Source organism: Lactuca virosa, chromosome 3 (genome assembly GCF_052849685.1).
Source record: "Lactuca virosa cultivar CGN04683 chromosome 3, Lactuca_virosa_CGN04683_v6, whole genome shotgun sequence".
Classification (NCBI taxonomy): Eukaryota; Viridiplantae; Streptophyta; class Magnoliopsida; order Asterales; family Asteraceae; genus Lactuca; species Lactuca virosa.
Genome location: NC_136428.1, coordinates 427,863,969 through 427,874,746, shown reverse-complemented (window position 1 = coordinate 427,874,746; position 10,778 = coordinate 427,863,969). Strand labels below are relative to the sequence as shown.

The following is a 10,778-nucleotide window of genomic DNA, read 5'->3' as shown; positions in this document are numbered from 1 at the left end:
TGACTTTGACTTTGACTTGGACTTGGTCAGGGGTAAAATAGTCATTTTACCCTAAGAGTAGATATCAGATTCTGACTGAGTGTTTTGTGGGGATTATAGCCGGAGGATTTCCGGAGCAGCAGCAGACAGAGATTTCCCGCACAAATTATCAGCAGCTACTCGTACGAGGTGAGTTACCTTCCAGTAGCGGTGGGTCTACGGCCACAATGCTGGCCCACCAGTAGGAGTTGTATGTTAGATGATCGTCTTTATGATATCATCTAGGTTTGCTACTACCTGATATGTTGTATGTTGGCGTGATATGTTATATGTGATAGTAGTAGAGTTCGGTTGTTAGGACCGAAGAGTAGGTCAGGCACCCCAGATATGTCTGACAGTATGTGATGATATGTTTATATGCTGGCATTATATGTTATATGTGATAGTGGTAGTAGAAGGGGAATAGTCCCCAAGTTCGGTTGTTAGGACCGAAGGGTAGTTCGGACACCCCAAATATGTCTGATAGTATGTTTATGTTATGATATATGTGATAGTAGCAGTAGGGGTGGAATAGTCCCCGATGGTCGGTTGTTAGGACCGACGGGTAGGTCAGCACCCCAGAATGGCTTGACATGGGTAGGTCGGCACCCCAGAATGGCCGTACCGGGTAGGTCGGCACCCCAGAATTTCCCGGCAGTATGTATGCTATATGATTGTATGGTATGTGGTACGATTGGGGGAACTCACTAAGCTTCGTGCTTACAGTTACAGTTTTGGTTTTAGGTACCTCTTCAGCGAAGGGGAAGGAGTTGGCACGGTAGCGGCACATCATACACACACGCATGGGTTTCCGCACTTGAGATATTATGGGATTGTACTCTGACATGTTACTACTTTGTGATTTGGGTTTTCAGACATGATATATCGATTTACGAAATGATATATTGTTACGTAGTTTTCTTATGAATGTTTCTATAATCAATTAATTAAAATGAAATTTTTGGACTCAAAAATTGGGATGTTACAGCCCAAGCCTATACATGGTCTTATTCTAAAGCCTAACATCATATAATCATTAAGGCCCAAACTGTGGCCCATCTATGGCCCAATTTTCCAAATTAGGCCCAAACCCCTAACATGGGCCTTACCCAAGACCCCTTAAATTATTCTAGTTCTTATGATTATTCTTGGATGGCCCATTAATAATCCAATCAAGGCGCAATCGAAAGGCCCAATAATAAACCCAAGTTAAATTAGGGTTTCACATAAAATGATGATTAGGGTTAGGTGTTTCTCACTTAACCCATTAAGGAATTAACCCACTAAGGACTTAATCCATTAAGTCCAATATTGCTTAGATTAATTTCTGCCAATGAGTATTATTTAATATTTCAAGTTATTAAATAATTCCCGTGTGTGTCTCGATAAATCCCAATTTAGGGTTTCATGGCATTAGGGTTTTCCAACCCATCTTAGCCCAATAGGCCCAATAGCTAAATCCTTAGATCCATTAGGGTCCATTAAGTCCATTAGTCTCATGCTTGGGCTTTTTAGGTCCACTAGGGTCCAATAGACTCGTTAGGGTTTTCACCAGGCCCATTAAGGTTTCACTAGGCCCATTATGACTTCTTTGGGCCCATTAGGGTTTCAAGCATCCCAAAATGAATCACAATACAAACGAGGCACACCGCCACCCGACACGGCGGCCGGTGGTGGTGACGGATTTTCTTCACTATTCCAATTAATACAAAATTACAACGAAATAACCAAACCGCACACACACACACACACTAGGATAAACACATACACACACAACCACCTTGTGGTGGCGCAAGGCGGCAACAGGTGGCGCATGGCGGCAACAGGTGGCGCATGGCGGCAGCAGGTGGCTGCGATGAATTTCCTTCCCGCTCCCGAAGGTTTCCGGTTGCTCACAACCACGCAGCAGCAACAAATCCGTTCAAAGGTTTAGCCACCCACCTGGTGGCTCTCGGCGATGGCAGCCATAGCAACATAACGTCCGGCGGTGGCAGCGGCGCGAATGGCAGCGACAGCCGCAGTTAACCGCGACATCGAGTCTAGCAGCGAGGCGGCTGGAGAAGGGCACGATGATGGCGAAGCAGCGACGACCGGTGTCTTGGGATGCAACATGAGAACGAAGCGGAGAGGAGAGGAGATCAGTCGCCGGGAGCAGTGGAGGAAGAACCAAGCGACGACGGCAGCGGCTTCCGGCTTCGTCGTCGTTGGCGGCGGTTGAGAAAACAACGACATCAGCCACGATGTCGAACTTCGATCCTTTCGCCGGAGTCGTGATGGCAGTCGCTCGTTGGCTCACTAGAGTGTTGCGGAGGTGACGTCGGAGGTGGTTGAAGGAGGGGTGGCGGCTGGTGTGGAGGGAAGCATAAGGGGTGATGGCTGGAAAGGGTTTAGCTAGGTTTAGGGTTTCATATTCCATATATACGAAGGGGTGACGGGTTCACACCCGGTGATGCATCTTTCCCATAATTACAACTTCGGTCCCTCCTCCCCCCTTTCTTTCAAAATGAGTCCATAAGTTACCCTTTTAATCCCAACATTAAAATTCCATTACAAAATAAGTCCTAAATTTACCCAACAACCCCTCTCTTTACAAATTGTTATCAAAAGGCCCCCCTAGCTTCCAAAATCTTTTCAATTTAGGTCCACATGATCAAACTTCAACCATGTTAATATTTTTAGTCCCTCCTCCTCTCATTCGTTTCAGCTTAAGTTCCAATAATTACCACAGAGCCCCTGTCTTCATAAACATTTACAACCTGAGTCCGGATTGTACACTTTTAAACAACCAATCTGTAAAATTGTGACAATTAGCTCCTCGAGACCAACACCCTGCATATATTATTATTTATTTTAGGACTAACATTCGTTCCTTAATTTATTTATTTATCTAATAAATAAACGGATGTTACATTACAAGAGAACAAATATACAAAATAGTCGGGTCTTGGGTAGAAGACTACATTTCATTTTTAGAAGAAAATATAGGATTTTCTGGGAAGTATACAAACATTTCACTAAACAAATACAAACATTTTCATGAAACAACTACACTCATTTGACACAAAAATTCTTATGAACTCACCAACTTAAATGTTGATACTCTGTTCCAAAATAAGTTGTATTCTCAGGGAACCAATAGACAGGTACACTGGATCGGATTTTGAGAAGACAGAGCATGTTCAAGACTCGTCTTTTATTTTGATGTTATATTTTTGGTGTCTTACAACTATACAAAGAACACACATGTATTAACTATTCTATTAATGCAATTGATGTTGTTGCTTGTTTTACTATTGTGCATTGTTATGATACTGTACATGACGTCCTCCGCCCCCAAATGTTTCCGCCATCTCAGTTTGGGGGTGCGACATCACCTTGGAAAGGTGTTATCCGATTCATGAAGCGGGGTAAGTTAGGCCCCAAGTATATTAGTCCTTTTAGGGTGATAGCCCTGGTGTGCATGGTTGCGTATCATTTGGAGCTGCCCGAGGAGCTCAGCTAGATTCACATCATTTTTCATGTCTCTCATATGCGAAAGTGTTTGGTTGATGATTAGGCGGTGGTTCCGTTGGAGGACATTCATGTGGATAATCGTCTGAACTATATAGAGAGACCAATGACGATTCTTGATAGGAGGACGAATACCTTGCAGAACAAGGTGGTGGATATTGTGAAGGTGCAGTGGCAACACCAAAGGGTTCGAAGTGGACGTGGGAGCCTAAAGACGAGATGAGGGAGCACTACCCATAGCTATTTGTGGCAGCAGACTTCGATGATGAAGTCTAATTCAAGCAAGGGAGATTTGTAACACCTGGATTCCAAAGACTTCTTATTTTGACCATTGATATCGAATTAGTTTGCAAATTTGATCCCAAAGGGCGAAAGTGTAAATCTTAGGGAGGGGGTACGGACACGGAGCGTACTTTTGGTACGCGAGGCGTACACTATTCGGGGTCAAAACCTAATTTTTAGGGTTTGGACCCTATTTAAGCATCATTATGGACCCAAGACCTTTCCTTTCATCAGCCTCCATACACTATAAGATATCCCAAGTGAGTGTTCTTTATCTTTTTAATGACCTTTTGGTGCTTTTAGGTGATTATTGGTGGTGAAGGAGGTTCCTTGAAGATAGAGTGGTGCATTCAAGTCTTTGGATCCAAATTCAGTACCTTCTTGTGCATCTATAGAAGGTATCAAGTTCACACCTTTGGAGTTCTTTGTTCTAGATCTCATTATGTCCATGTTTATGCACCTTTTGTCCCAAAACCTTGGTCTTATGGAGTATGGAATACTCTAGGCCATTTGAGCTGTCCTTTTGGACCTTTAGGAGTGTATGAAGTCATAAAAGTCAAATCTTTGGGGTTAAAGTTCACCCATGATTGAGTTGTTGGCCTTTTTATGTAGTTATGGACCTAGGGTTTGGTGTTGGGTCCTTTTTAGCCATGCAAGTTAGTAAAGTTGGCCTTTTTATGTAGCTATGGACCTAGGGTTTGGTTTAGGGACTCTGGCTAGTACATCGGGCGTACTCCTTAGTACGTTGTGCGTACCGGGTCAGCATCCCACTTCCGGGTCAACGTACGTACGCGGGGCGTACGCTAAGCTGTGGGCTTCCTTTGATTTTTGGTCATTTTTGGGCTATAGGATCTTGGGCCTTGAATATCTTATGGACTTAAAATGATACACACTTAGATTTGTTAATGACCTATATAAAAATCTAAGAATTTTAGTGTTAATCTTTGAAGAGTTTAAATTAGAGTTGGCCTTACAAGCCTACAAAAGTGGTTGTGTTGGGCTCAGCCCAAGTAGATGATGTTTATGGACTATGGTTATAGGCCTCATACGGCATCTTTAAACGGTTACACCCTAAACCCTATATAACACAGACCGCAATATGAATCTATCAACACAAATTCATGTGATCTCATTAGGGTTTTACATTCCTGTGCTCGCGTTGCTAGGGTTTTAAAACAAAAGCTGCGATGAAGAGAAACGAGGAAAAATGACGATGATTGCGGATCAATTTCGCAAGATGATTCACTATTTTCTTATTTTGGTTCGTATTCACTGAGCAAATCTCTGTCTGTTATTCATATTTTCTCGATTGTTGTATTAAAAAACGAAGGACCTATGGAGGAAGTGCAATAATAAATGCGCTTTCGGCCAAGTTTGCTTTCGGATATCATCTTCGAATACAGATCGTCGTAACGGATTCATTTCATTTTCGATATGATAATTTTATCACTAGATCTACTCATTCGTACATTCTGTTACTACTCAAATTTGTATTGTCTGTGTATTTATCATTTGAACTATCGAAGGTCCCAGCAGGGAGGTTGATTTACTCTTAACGAGTCCTCTCTAACACATTTTAATTACCTTCGAAGATAAATTTCGCCGAATCGTAGGATGCTCTAAAATTTTCCATTTTAGTGATGTCTTGAAATCTCGGCTATAATCTAAAACTTTTACTTTGTAGGAAATTTTAAGGTTTATTTCTATAATCTACAAATTTACTTTGTAGGAAATTTTAGGGTTTATTTGTATTTCGTAAAATATGTAGCAGAAATTGGAACTGATGATTATTTCCCCAGATGATCGAAGGTGATTATACTGAGCGCATTTTTTAAATTCTCTCCATCAGAGAGAATCCAAGCCAGAAATCTGATCCTCATTTCTGTATTTATTCTTTATTCACCCATACTTTAATGATTTAAACTTTACATTCAATCCGGAAGGATTTTTTCTTTGTTTTAGAATCTGATTTACAGTGCAACGGTGTGTTGATCTTTAATCTTATTTATTGGTTATTTTAAATTTCTATAAAAATGTTGGAAGTGATGATTATTTCTCCAGATGATCGAAGTTGATATTACTGAGCGCATAATTAAATTCTTTCTTTCAGAGAGAATTCAAGCCAGAAATCTGATCCACTTTTATTTTCTTAACTGTTATTTTTGATATATTGTAAATTTCTTATTTGTAGCAGTAGTAATAGTTTAGATGAGTACGAGCCTTTTTCTGTTAAGCATCAGTTAAAACTTACAAGTATGTAAAAGATATAGTATTGTTTCGAACTCTGGATCGTAGTTAGTGAATCGTTTACTAACAAAACTGGAGTGAATCGTTTAAATCTAATAAAAAGCTCTGAAGAACTTCAACCTTAAGACCAATAATTATGGAAAGACACTGATTGAAGATGATTACTAGATAACCCACGAACAGCGGCTGTACCGAATTTTATGTTAGAGGAAGTTGCAACACTCTTAGGCTGCTGAAGGTAGTGGCCTCGTCATCTCCTTTGTGATGCTTACGTGTCTTACTCGCTACCACTTCCCAATTGTTAAACATGACTAATTGTTAAACTCATGTGCCAAGATTTTCTCCACAAGTGCTCGGCGAGAAAGAGATGTAAAGAATAGCAGGTGTACCCTGACCACTTCATTGTTTTAGGTTTAAATTGTTGTAAATTAATCTTAACAACTTGTACCTTGTTAATGTTTATATTAATTTAATACTTAAAGTAAATATTTATTTGATTTAAGAAAAAAGTTTTTAGCTTTTAAGCACCATAATCCATATCATCCAACTTACTTAGACTATTCTCGTTAACAACCCAATCTAACCCAATAATTTATTAAAAAATTAATTTCTCTCTCTTCTATTTTCATAATTCAACTAAACCTAATCTTCTATTTCCTTTAACAATCCAATCTAATTTTATATTAAAAAAATAACCCAATCCAATTTTATATTAAAAAATTATATTGATATTGATATCATTTAGTAGAGAAAAATTAGTCATGTATTTTGGTATATTTTATTTAAAATTTTACTCATAATAAAATGGAGTTATTAACAAAATTAAATTTAATTAGAAAAGTTTATTTTGCTCCACCAATAAGTATTGGACACGTGGTTTATTTGGGATTAAAAACTGCGGAGCTTTGGTGAACTTGGGTTGTGTCTTCGGCCCAGGTCATCAAAAATGTTTTAGTTTCTATTTTGAAAAATGACAGCGGCTCGTCCAAATGGCCCCCTTCTTCCCTCATTCTTTTTCATTCTTACTCAGTTTGATATAAATAGTATTTACTTATATATGGAGCCAATACTATTCATATCTTTAAAAATAAAGGTGAAGTTTGGTTGCCAATTTTAGTCCATTTCATTTTTAGTTTATTTTATCTAATAATTATAATTTAAATTCAATATTTAATATTTATAATATCATGTTATATATACTAATTTATATTAATTAATCATAAATATAGTGTTTAATTATTGAGGGGTGTATATAAGTTATAAAAATTGAATATTCTAGGATGAAACTGGAGTAGGGTTGGAGATGAAGCACTATTTACTCTATTTTTTACTCTTATGATGAAAAAATGAATGATGGATTGAAAATGGTCTTAATGTCAATAAAAAATAAAAAATATGATGTGGTAATGGTTTAGCACATGCTATCAATTCTTTAGTTTTAGCACCTTGCCATATCATTAGCAATTCTTTAGTTTTAGCACCTTGCCATATCATTAGTTTTAGCACCTGCCATATCATATTTTGCTGTTTATGTCATTTTTTTGTCTAACATTTAAATTTTAGCATTTCATGTACCTCAAATTTTTTTTTTCATAGTTAATTAAATTATATTTTTTCAATAATTTTTTTAAATCAAAACAATTAATATTAAATAAGTTATATTTTTTAAAATACAAACATTTCATATTAATTTATAAAAGTACAATAAGGTTTTTCAGGGGTTGTATGCTAATTTTAGAAGTTTATGTTGTAAAAGAAATTGTAAGCTGGGGTCGAATCTGTCATAAGGCTAAAATCAGAAGACCAAAACTGTCAAATCGTGATTTCTATGTCTTTTCCTCCTCTCTTATGCTGCCAGAACAATTTGATAATCTTCTCTTTTTTTTTTTTTTAACTTGCAAATTTCGATTTCTTGAAAACAAACCCATTTGCCAATAACATTGTACTATTTCTTTCTCTCTTTTCTCGCTACACCCTTAACAAGCTCCTCCTACTAAGCTTCATAGCGAACATTGAGGGGGTGGTGTAGCATCTCTTGGCGAAGCTGTTGGCGAGATGGGTGGCGTTTGCAAAAGGTTTTTTGAAATTAACATTTTTTGGCATTTGCAAAAGGTTTTTTGAAATTAACATTTTTACAAGAAACATAAGTGGTTTTTCAAAAGACAAGAAATGGTGATTTTTGTATGACTTTTACTTTTTAAGAAAGTAAATTACTTTGAAAATTCTAGAAATATTAGTCATACTTTTTACAACTAATTTTTGACTTCTTAAAATAAATTTAAAGCCAAAGTTTTTTTTTTTATAAGAACATTTTCGGTTTAAAAAACAATCCCAAATACTCCCTAGTTACAACTCTCTGAGAGTCTTGTCTACAAGAAACTAAAAATTAAACAATTAGAGTTTGGGCACAAGTAGTAGACCGACATTGTACGGACCAAGAGTCCATCCATACTGAAGTTCGATTTCAATGACAATGCCTCGGTGTCCTCAATTGAAATTATTTTTTCTTAAAATAAATATATGAAGTTTTCATAAAAGTTTTAAGTAATATTATATATTTTATTTTGTTTCAATGTTGAGAATATAACATGTCAATGACAACTAATATGATTTGATTCTGTGTTAGTCTTTTTTGATGATGTAGCACAAACATTACATGATCACATAATACTTTTTAGTGATATTTTTTAGGTATTAAAATTGAATAAAAAATAGTCACTTAATTGAAAAAAACATAATGACAATTTATTATGAAAACCTAGTTCCTCTTGTGTAGTTTGTCCTTATTATAACAAAAGCTTTTGGAGCAAAGTAACCAAAGCTTTTGATGTCATAATCTCATTGTTATTATATGTATTCCAATATCCAAGCCAAAGATTTTCCTTGATAAATTTGTTATTTTAATGGATCATGAACGTTTGATCTCGCAAGAAGCCCGTAAATACTTTTTTTTGAACACTTTATCTTATCTATGTTTTTCGGTGCAATTATCTAGTCTTTGGTCAGATTGCTTCAATCACGATGTTTGGATATGATGTTGCTCGTAAGCTATTCACTCATTTTAAGTTTCCATCTTTGTTGGGATTCACCTTCAAGGTAAAGATGAGTCATACTGGTGTTGTTATGTCGTTTAATTTGTCATAATGGTTCTATTTAATGTTGATGGTGTTTTATTTCAAATTCTTATCGTTGTGTAAGATTGTTGTCATTACATTCTCCATGGACGGACTTGTAGGTTTTAAGGAGTTCTAGTTTGCTTTCCATTGACTTTCATGGTTTGGTAATCATATTCTTTTCAAAATAAAAAAGTCTTATCGTTCGTTATAGATTTATGATATGGATTAATGCCAGGATTTTGTAGCCTCTAGTGGTGGTCACCGGAACTTCATGTCTTAATATTCAACTTGTTACGAAATCCACAATTCGAAACAACAATTCTTTCAATGTGTTATTCATTTCTTCCAATAAGTTTAGGACATCCACTATACATTGAATTCTTTAGTGTTTAATAGATAGATACATTTGTGAAATTGTGTAAAAAGTTTCACAAAAAGGTATGTTGGACTTGGTGTTGGTTGAAATGGGGATTTTTCGATTAGTGCAACGCGTGCTCATATTGATGATATTACCCTTCCAACCATCTCGTTGATTGGCCGTTGGAATAGATATGTTCCACATAAAATCAATGTTTTCATTTTGAGATTACTTCATAATAGATTGCCAACTTGAATCAATTTGCCGAACTGGAGTATTGATTTGGAATCTATTTTATGCCCTCTTTGTGAAGAAATATGGAGCATACTTCCCATGTATTTTCCTTGATTACGCATTGGCGAGGTCTCTTTGGGATATGATGGGTCGTTGGATGGATATAGTTTTCTGAATGGTGTAGATGTGCTTGAAATTCTTATGTGGATTGATGAAAGACACTTATCTTCTAAGAAGAAAAGGCAATTGAAATGGCGACTTTGACAACAATTTGGGTGATATGGTCAGCAAGGAATATTAAGCTATGCGATCCTAATAGTCATTGATTGAAAAGGTTGTTTTATAGTTTTTTAATTGGTCTTTTAGTAACAACAAATTTGATATCTTTACATAACCCTTATTTTGTTGTAATTGTTTATCTAGCTATTTGCTATTTTTTTATACATGTAGCACGTCTCTTCCTCATATTTGATTTGAAGATTATATATATCTTAACGAATGCTCCTTGAAAAATACCCCACATTCGAATCTATCCTATCAAAAAAAAAAAAAAAAAAAAAAACCATCGAGAAGTCCATAACTCAATATCCATATTCAATTTGCATCGGTTTTGACAATAAAAAAATTGCGAAACAATTATTAGTGATCATCCAAATTTACATTTTTATTATTTTACAAATATTAAAATAATAAATTAACGAAATAACAATGAAATCTACATAGCAAAAACCAAATTAACCGAAACAAATATCAACAAGATCCACATATTAAAAAGCAAATATATTGATATAAACAAAAATCTCAAGTACCATTGGACATTTTACAATGAAGAACTGCATCAGAAATCGAATTGTCAAATTCATATGAAACGTCCATAGAATAAGAATAATGTACCAATGATTTTCCACGAGTTGATTTGCTACTATCATTGACCCTCCCACCTTTCCTAAATCTCAAATACCCAAAAAAAAATTTCATCATTCGTTTCGACGATTTTTTCCATTCTCTAAATA

At 36.0% G+C, this 10,778-nt stretch overlaps 3 non-coding genes across 3 annotated transcripts; all 3 read left to right on the top strand.

Moving 5' to 3' along the window:
- The first annotated feature begins 5,328 nt into the window (after positions 1-5,328).
- LOC145168149 (small nucleolar RNA snoR145) lies at positions 5,329-5,477 on the top strand. Its single transcript, XR_013741735.1, has one exon. It is a non-coding gene; the product is annotated as a small nucleolar RNA snoR145 (small nucleolar RNA).
- A 107-nt stretch (positions 5,478-5,584) lies between these two features.
- Positions 5,585-5,688, top strand: LOC145168114 (small nucleolar RNA Z103). The gene has a single exon (XR_013741701.1). It is a non-coding gene; the product is annotated as a small nucleolar RNA Z103 (small nucleolar RNA).
- Positions 5,689-5,846: 158 nt separating this feature from the next.
- On the top strand, positions 5,847-5,949 carry LOC145168113 (small nucleolar RNA Z103). Its single transcript, XR_013741700.1, has one exon. It is a non-coding gene; the product is annotated as a small nucleolar RNA Z103 (small nucleolar RNA).
- The last annotated feature ends 4,829 nt before the right edge of the window (positions 5,950-10,778 follow it).